A 9,311-nucleotide genomic window follows, 5' to 3' on the forward strand; every position below is an offset into this window, starting at 1 on the left:
TTTATTTATATCCAAATGGGCTCAGGAGTGGCCCCCTGGCATTCTGCATAGGCACAAAATTTCAACACTCATGCTACAATCACAGAAAATGCTATTCCTAAAACCAGATTACAATTTTTAAATTTAACCTCAGTAGATTAGGTCCCTTCAGATAGTAAAATTTAAATTAACAAGTTTGATCCAAGAAATTTCATTTCTTATATTTCCAGTTTTTCATCCTCTGAAGCTAGGAAGAAGGGCAACATTTTGAACACTTAATTTGTATAGTTAAAAATACCAAATATAAGGGCTGCACAATGCAATCTAGTGGAGATGCATTTAAACCTATCATCTAAGGCAAGGAACAGCAAACTTTCTGCAAAGGGCCAGGTATAAATATGTTAAGCCTTGCAGGCCATACAATGTCTTTCCCAATAACTCAACACTGCTGTTATAGCATGAAAATAATCATAGACACTATATAAGTGAATGAGTATCACTGTGCTCCTATGTAACTTTATTTGTGGATCTGAAATTAAAATTTCACATAGTTTTCATGTGTTGCAAAATACTATTCTTCATTTGATTTTTTTCCAACTTTATTTCCCCCTTTTTAAATACCTTTATCCAATCTGTCAGCAATTCCTATCAACTTTCCCTCCAAGGTATGTCCAAGGTATGACTGTGCTCCTAATGTAACTTTATTTATGGATCTGAAATTAAAATTTCACCTAGTTTTCATGTGTTGCAAAATATTATTCTTCATTTGATTTTTTTCCACCATTTTAAAAATAGAAAAAATAATTCTTAGCTCATGGCCACAAAAACAGGCAATATGTTGAATTTAGCCCACAGGTCATAGTTTACCGACCCCTTCCCTAAAGGACATGACTCTATAAGAACAACATAAAACATAACACCAATCAGAAGGAAGATGATTATAAGAAAGAAGGAACCTACTTCAAATTTTCATCTTTAGCCTGAAGACATCTTAAAGAAATTATTCTAATTTAATAATGAAAATAATTTGAGATTAATAAAAAATAAATGATATTATAATAAATATGCTATAATGCACCTAAATTGAATTGAAATTTTTAAAAGAAAGCTCAACGTCTATAGCAGCACTCAATTTTTTGATGGGAATTATAGTGGCTTTGAAAAATAGTCTTAGGGAAATTTTATCAGGAATAGTCTCCACGAATCTTAAAGTCTGTCCTTCATATTTTCTTTATGTACTGTGTTTACAGGAATTTGGCTTATGGAACATCTATCGTATTAAATATAAGTAGAAAATTTACTCCTAAACCCATTTACTTAAGTGTAATATTACTCATTATCAGGCATAGGAGGTATTTCAGTGAAGAGGTATAGTCTACCTAAGTCAGTTGCACATACCTTAAAATATAAAAACTCTCTGCAAGTTCAAGAAATGAGTCCTGCATGATGGAATATGGCCTTTCTTCTCTTACAAAAAATCCTGAATGTACATCTCAAAGAAAATTATTTGAATGCGTACCCTTTTGATCTGAATGGACTTGCCTTAAGAGGAATCATTAAAATAAGTAAGATTAGTTCTTCCCTTTATAGAAAACCATCTAATCTCTTCTTCTAAATAATATCCCTCTTGCTTCTTCCCTTGGCTGAATCTTGAAAGTAGTAGTTAGTGAAACCCAATATTACCTGATTTCAAAGTTTGTGATCTCCACGATTCTATTTGAGATTGTCAATTCATGTTTCATTCTGCTGCTCTTCTGCCTAAATTCCCTTCTTATATTCAAGAATAACTCAAATATAACCTCCTTTAAGAAATTTTTTAGGCACTCCACCTCCACATTCTTCCACTACAGAGATATCGATCATAGTATACAATTTTGTGCACTTACTGGTTTATGTATTCCAGCTCCCTATATTGTGCAGTAAGCTCTTTGAAGGCAGAAGTTTTTGCACCTCAGCATCTAATGCTGGGTGTAGATTTAGGGTAGATGTTAAATATTTAGGGTGTTCTTGATAATTTAAAGGAAATCAGGAGGTTCACTCTTACTGTCTCCTTCTTGTTTCATCTTAGAGATCCAAAAGAAGGTAGGTGTCTTCACTGAAACTCTGCACTGCCTAAAGAGCTCCTTCTCTGCTGGAGCCCAGGAGATGGCATAGAGCACATTCCCCTTTCCCTAAAGCCACAGGCAGCTCCAGAATGCCTGCCACTGAAGGAGGTTAAAAGTGGAAATATGACAAGAAGGTAAGAGTAGAAAGGGGCCTTAAGATTGTGTTTTAAAAGTCGTATTTGCAGACCAGGAACACTATTTTTATTGTGTGCTTATTTGGAGTGGCACATAGGGGTTTTCAGAGATAATAAGGAGATGGGCTAAAGCGTCTCCTGCCAGCTCTGTATACCACTCACTGCTGTTGCTTCTCTGTCTTGTTTAAGCCTATCAGTATAACATTGTGGGCTGCAAAATATAAACATCTTGTCTTCTATGGCAAGTGAAATCTCAGAAGGACATAAAAACATAGGAGAAACAAAATTTCTAGTTAATTTGGATTTTCCCTTGCACTGCACCAGGAAGTCTGACAAATTACAGTCAAAGAGGAACTTTTTTTTTTGCCTTTTCCCAACCAACTCTACACACCTACATCTATACTTTTGATGGTTTTAAATTTTCTCCAAAAATTCTTTGAACTTCCTCTTTGAGAGGAAAATCTTCATTTCTCACTACTTGAACATGGGTTGTGTTTTGACTTGCTTCTAACAAACATAATATGGTGGAAGTTACAGTGCGTCATTTTGGACGTGGTTATAGAAAACACTTTGGCCTTCTTTTTGCCCTTTCTTGGACAAGCTACACTTGGAAATACTCAAGTAGTCCTATGGAGAGGTTCATATGGCAAGGAACTAATAATTTCTATTAACACCCATGTGAATAAGATATCTTAAAAGTGGATTCATCAGCCCAAGTAAAGCCTTCAGATGATAGTAGCCCTAGCTATGAGCTTGACTGCAGCTTCATGAAAGACCATGAGAGAACTATCTAAAATACGGACCAGCAAAAGTGTGAGATAATAAATGTTTGTTGTTTTAATCTAAGTTTTGTGACAACTTGATATAGAGTAATAGAAGATTAATACAGTACTTATATTTTCTAATTCTCCTATACAATGCTGAAAAATCAGCAGCATTAGAGTGAGAAAAAGTAGTCTGTGAATAGTAACATTTAATCTAACAGATCAGTAACTGAGTTTGTATTTAGTTCCTGGATAATTACTTGGCAATAAAGTCACATAGGTGAATTGAGACTTCTCCTTTTAGTTTCAGACCCTATCTGACTATCTACATTCTATTTCTACTAGGATGCCTCTGGCAGATTCCTTTTGAAGATATTTCCCATGGCAACAATTTTTTTCCCGTGATCCTTTGCCCTGTGACCATGGTGCTCCTAACAAGAAGTAGAGTCTGTTTTTCTTTCCCTTGGTCTGACTTGCTTTGGTGAATAGAGTATGGTAGAAATACAATCATCAGGCTCTTGTCAGAAGAGGCCTGGCAGTCTCTGCTTTCATTTTCTTAGACGCTTAACCCAAGAGACTTCCATGTGAAGAGCCAGTCTAAGTGCCAGCCATCATTCTACATGCTCTCCAAACAAGATAATGTCCTGCACTCATGTCCCTTCTCATGGTGAGAAAACAGTATAACCTACTGGAGGATAAAATACCCAAAGAAAAAGCCAACAGTAGGTACCAAGTTTAAGATGTGTGAATGAAATAGTCTCATATCTTCCAGACCATGAAATGTTGGCTGAATGCAGCAACATAAGTGAGATCAAGTGAGACCAATGGAAGAATCATTCAACTAGCCCACAGAATTGTAAGAAATAATAAATTGTTTTAAGCCACTATTTTGAAATGGCTGGTTACACAGTAAAAGATAACTGCGACAGAGTCTGTAGGTATCTCAAACTTAAAAAGTACCAAATTGAACTCTTTATTCCCCCACCCAGATCTGATTATCATCCTGTATTTTTCCTCTCAATGCTACCCAACTGCTCAAGCTGAAAACCTTGGTATCAACTTTATTTCCCCCTTTTTAAATAACTTTATCTAATCTGTCAGCAATTCCTATCAACTTTCCCTCCAAGGTATGTCCTAAATATGTCATTTTTACCAATTTGAATTTTTTGACTACTATTATCCTACAAAATATCACCAACTTTTGCATAAATTCTCAAAGTAGCCTTTCATTCTCTCTACATTAGCCAATATGATCTTTTTAAAAAGATCATGGCACTTTCCTGCCTCATACCATCTGATGGTTTCCTATCACACATATTATAATCTTCAAATTATTTGCCTTAAGTTGGTTCCTACCAATCTCCCTAATTTCATCTTGTACTAAAAGTCTCCTTTTTTGAGTCCCAATGTGCAAGCTCTTTGGCCATAAGATGTTTTCACTTGCTAGTCTTCCTGCCTAAATTCCCTTGTTCTGGCTGTTCTTAGGCTGATTCTTCCAAGTTCTTCAGGTGTCAGTTCAAATTTTCCTCAGAGATGTGATTCTTGACCACACAGTATAAGGAGTCCCTTATTGTGGCCAGAGTCAATTGCAAAAAGCAAAAATTACTCTTGCTATATTAAAAGAAAAGCCATTGGGTACTTACCAAATTATTGGAATGACTGGGTAGGAGGTTCCATGTTAGGCTTCCAAAATGATTATAAAAACATCTACCAGTAGACTGTTATTTTTGCTACATTTTGGAAACTGGGTTATCAGAAAGCACACTCCAAACTTCTGGCTTCAAAATCACACTATCTTAGCCATACATCCAAGAACCAGAAAGTGAATGCTGCAGTTGTCACCTGCAGGAATATACCTGACATAGTGTTGGCTCAAGAGCTACTCAGCACTTGTTACATCCTTAGTAGCAAAATTTGTTGCCTCATGGTGACGGTCTCGTGCTTAACTCAAGTCTGAATTTAAGTCTTTTGTAAGTACAAAGATTGGTAGAACCTATATCACATCCAGAACTCTACTTCAAGGCAGTCTAAAAATAAAAATTTTATTTTATTTTTTTGTCTTTGCAGCTAGAAGGAACAGTGGAAGGAGGTTGGAATAGACGTTGTGTGAACCACTTAGCCAAGTCTGCCATTCTCCCCCACCATACTCCTGCTATCTCCTAATGCTCCCTATTAATCCTTCATAAAATGTATTACAGTTTGAAATCACACATGCACACACACATGCCTGTGTGTGTATGTGTAAAATTTTCCATTTTGTTTTCATTATGTTGTGAAAAAAACCTGCCCATGTGTGCAAGGACATTGTCTTGTTTCTAGCAGCACTTAGAATGATGGCTGGCACATGGTAACTCTTCAATAAATATTTGTAGAATGAAGGAATTCTAACCAAATAAACAAACAATAGTCTTTTTTAACAAAAAACAGTCATTTTATGATGCAGATGCTCTGAGGGATGATGTTACTATCAATGCTACGTCCCTTTCTGACCTGACTCTCTAGCCATCAGGTTTAGATCTGTTTACAAGCATTCCTTCTTACAGTCTCTTAATTTACACCCCACTAGCACCTCCATCCCTTGCCCTCTTCAGAAGTTTATTTCACCCCTTGGTGAAAGTTTTCTACAGTAATATCCCATGTGTTAGCAGGATAAGAACTGTTGTTCACCTGCATTCAATGTTTAAATTATATATGAGAGAAAACTAATGGCAGTAGGTATTGGCTCCAGTTCATGAGCAAAAATAAACATAGGACTCCTATTTCTGCTTCAGTGTCCCCACTAATAAGGAGTGTGAACATCCTTGATCCTTATAGAGACTCATTTTGTAATCTTTTAAAGATAAGCATTACTTACCATTTAGTCAACAATATATTGAAGAAAGAATATTTCCCTAATTTGCATAACTCTGGCCCTTCCCAATAGATTTCACAATTTCTTATAAGCTCTTATAAGCTCTGCATCTGTGGAGAGCTCTGTGTCTGTGGAGAGCCCAGTGGTATGGAGAGTCCTGTGAGGAGTATCAGGTTCTTTCCTCCTTTCTCTGGAAACTAGTGGCATCAACCAAGAACTACATTGACTTTTAATGTCTTCCTTCTTTGTTAGCCAGGGCATGATGATAGTTCTGATTGAATTATTTTGATGCATTCTGGTAAATTTATGGGGATAGGAGAAATTGGGTGTTGCCATTTCTTGCCAGAACACTAATAAGGGTGGTCAGAGGTAACTAGAGTTTGTTCTCTGTAGATTACTTTGAGCAGTAATAATACCACCGTTATTTTTCTCTTGTATATAACTTTAACACTGAATACAGGTGAACATCAGGTTGGCCATTGGCTCTTCAGCCTGTAGGATCTTGGTCATTTGAGAAGCATCAAGGAAAGTAAAAGATGATGACCATCTCTTTGTCTTCATCTAACTTCAATTAGGTAAATGGGTTAGTTACTCACCGGGTATCATCCTGTCTACCCTAATTACAGGCCAATTTCATCTTAACATATTAGATAAAATATGTTCTCCCTTCCCTCTGTTTAATGTCTAATGCAACATTATTCCATGCTCCATGAACCTAATATATGAGTGTAGGCCATGGAAAAAGAATCAGAAGTACAGTAATCAGGTGGCCTGCTGAAGAGAAATATAAGGAACTAAAGTTTTAAAGAAGAAAGATTAAACTGTGGAAGACTGAGCACACTATTATCTGAGGCTCAGCAGAAACAAAAATGATTCCTTCCCTTGAACCAGGGAGTTGGAGGTTGCAGTGAGCCGAGATCGCACCACAGCACTCTAGCCTGGTGACTGAGCAAGACTCCATCTCAAAAAAAAAGAAACAAATGATTATTTCTTCCTAAATTATGGCTAATATTACTTTGCAAATAAGTTCAGATGAGAATAGATCTATGATTTGGGATGGGGAAAAAAAGAATCAAGATGAAAAACTCACCTTTCTAATTGGAATATGATGCAAAGATGAGGATGATCATCTATCCTGAGAGATGGAGCGAAAGAAAGTTATAATAGATCCAACACGTACACCTTAAAGAAAGAAAAAAAAAGATTACTTGTAATTTCTAAAAAAGTTGAGAATGCTTATTACTCTTGGCAAAAGTGGAGCTGTAGCCAAATGTACTAATTTCAACTTCATATGAAAATAAGTTGAACGCATTAAAATGGTTCATATCTCATGGTGCCATTTTGCTTTTCATGGACCAGTCCTAGGTCTAACTGTTTGAAATATGGCAAAGGAACTATAACTGCACCAAGAGAAGTCAAGGTCTGCAGTGCCAGCTCTATTCTAAAGCAGTCAAAGAGAACTACAGGAATGAGGACTTCCAAGACTTAGGCTTTGGTCAAAGTGGGTAGATGTTAAAATAAATGTTGATCTTTGGGGTTAAAAGGAAACTCGGGAGCTTACTATACAAAACCAGGAAGAGTCCTTGAAGCTTGTAACCTCCTTTTCAGAGTCTAGAAGTCACACATATGAGGCTTTAAGTTTACTTTAAAGTCTTCAGCCTGTGGTGGACAATAATGTGGTTTCTGTTTTTGCTTGCTAGATTGCCTGTCTGTGTTTATTTGCGGGTTGCAGCTAACTGATCACACACCATATCTGTTCCATTGCGGTAGACCAGTGCTATTTGCTTTGTTATTTTCCTGGAGGTTGTTTGTAAAGTGTTTCCAGACGTCAAACAACTGGGCTATTCCAAGCGCTCTTGTTTTCTAAGCATTTAGTCCACCTCTTCCAGTGACTTAGGTTGAAACTTTGAACTGTTGATTTAGGTGGCTAAAGTAATTAGATGGATAATGGGTGGAGAGATAAAGATAGATAGATAGATAGATAGATAGATAGATAGATAGATAGATAGATAGATAGATAAAATTTCTTAAAAAATAATTTCTGTTTATGGAAATCTTGAGAATTACTTTTAGGGTTGTACATTAGGCTAGAGGGAGAAAAAATAGATAACTAGTGCAAAATAACATAAAAGGGAGAGAGAAAGAGACAGAGACCAACAAACAGAGTGAAAGTCAGTTCAAGTGGGTGACTATAACCTCTGGCAAGAGATCAGAGAAACAAGTTCAACCCAAAGTCAATTTAACTTTATTGGACCACACTGTCTCAGGCAATTAGAAAAATATTTGTAAAACATCAGATGAGAAAAAGGAACGTGGAGCCCAATAATGCCAAACAATGTTTATAAGAAAGAAATCATGAAGTGGGAAGAGTAAACACAATTATTCTATCAGCACCTCCTGTTCTTCTAAAGATTACTTAACTTACATGTAGAGAATTCTGAACAAACAACCAAAATAGTTTCTTGCTAACATACTCCTACCTCCAAAGTAGTTAGTTTTAAGAATTTAAAAAAAAAACACTTGAGAAATTTTCAATTTTGAGGAATTAGAAATAAATGAAATTATCAATTATTTTTAGGCCATCTGATAATAGCAAGCCAAAAAGAAAATAAAAAATGTCATTATGGTTCCCGTTTGCCCTTTACTTTTCACTTTGAGTGAAAAACTACTTGATAATGGACACAAGTGATAGACCCAAAGTTGAGGCTTTAATTATAGGCTTATTAAAGAAGAGAATGCACTTCGACTCTTTATCCAGCCACATGAACTTTCAAGGTTCTTCATAGTGCATGTAAATTTAATTCAACTCAGTGGTATTGGACAGGTTAGCTTGTTTCACCAATTTTTACAGCTTACGAAGCTGACAAACATGAAGCCCTGAAATCAGTTTCATCTTGTAGCTCATATACCACCACACACACACACACACACGAGAAATATTCATGGTCTTTCATGGTGTGTCCAATTAACAGTGGTTCTGCATGTAATATTTTCCTCCTCCTAATTCCTCTTTTCAAACCAGGCCCCAGTCTCTTTACAGAACTGTCCTTGTCGCTCCCTATCCTTTATCTATTCTCTCCTAATCACCAAATGCTGTACCTGGTATTGGAAAAATACCGATCATACAGTTTTCTCCTCAGATCACAATGAAATATACTATCTATGTGAAAACAAAATGAACTGAAGGTTGTGTTTCATTTCTACCATGGATGTTCCAATTAATGATCACTAAATATGTCAACCCTCCAATAAGTTCTGCTTCTCTGGAAAACCAATATGCATCGAAATCAATGCCAGATCCTCCTTATTTAAAGAATAGACTATAATGAAATGCACATATATATTTTTTATATATGGTGATTTTTCAAAAATTATTAGGTTATAAAAATTCAGATATCTAAGATTTCTAATCTAATTCTATTCTTCAACATTTTTAGTCTGGAACTTCATTTGTGATCATTATTCCTTGAAATCCAAT

General features: G+C 35.9%; 1 long non-coding RNA gene across 1 annotated transcript; it reads left to right on the forward strand.

Moving 5' to 3' along the window:
* Positions 1–3,437: 3,437 nt before the first annotated feature.
* Positions 3,438–5,265, forward strand: LOC131383002 (uncharacterized). Its single transcript, XR_009212653.1, has 3 exons — positions 3,438–3,649; positions 3,755–3,838; positions 5,050–5,265. It is a non-coding gene; the product is annotated as an uncharacterized LOC131383002 (long non-coding RNA).
* Positions 5,266–9,311: the final 4,046 nt, after the last annotated feature.

Source organism: Hylobates moloch, unplaced genomic scaffold (assembly GCF_009828535.3).
Source record: "Hylobates moloch isolate HMO894 unplaced genomic scaffold, HMol_V3 SCAFFOLD_3, whole genome shotgun sequence".
Lineage (NCBI taxonomy): Eukaryota > Metazoa > Chordata > Mammalia > Primates > Hylobatidae > Hylobates > Hylobates moloch.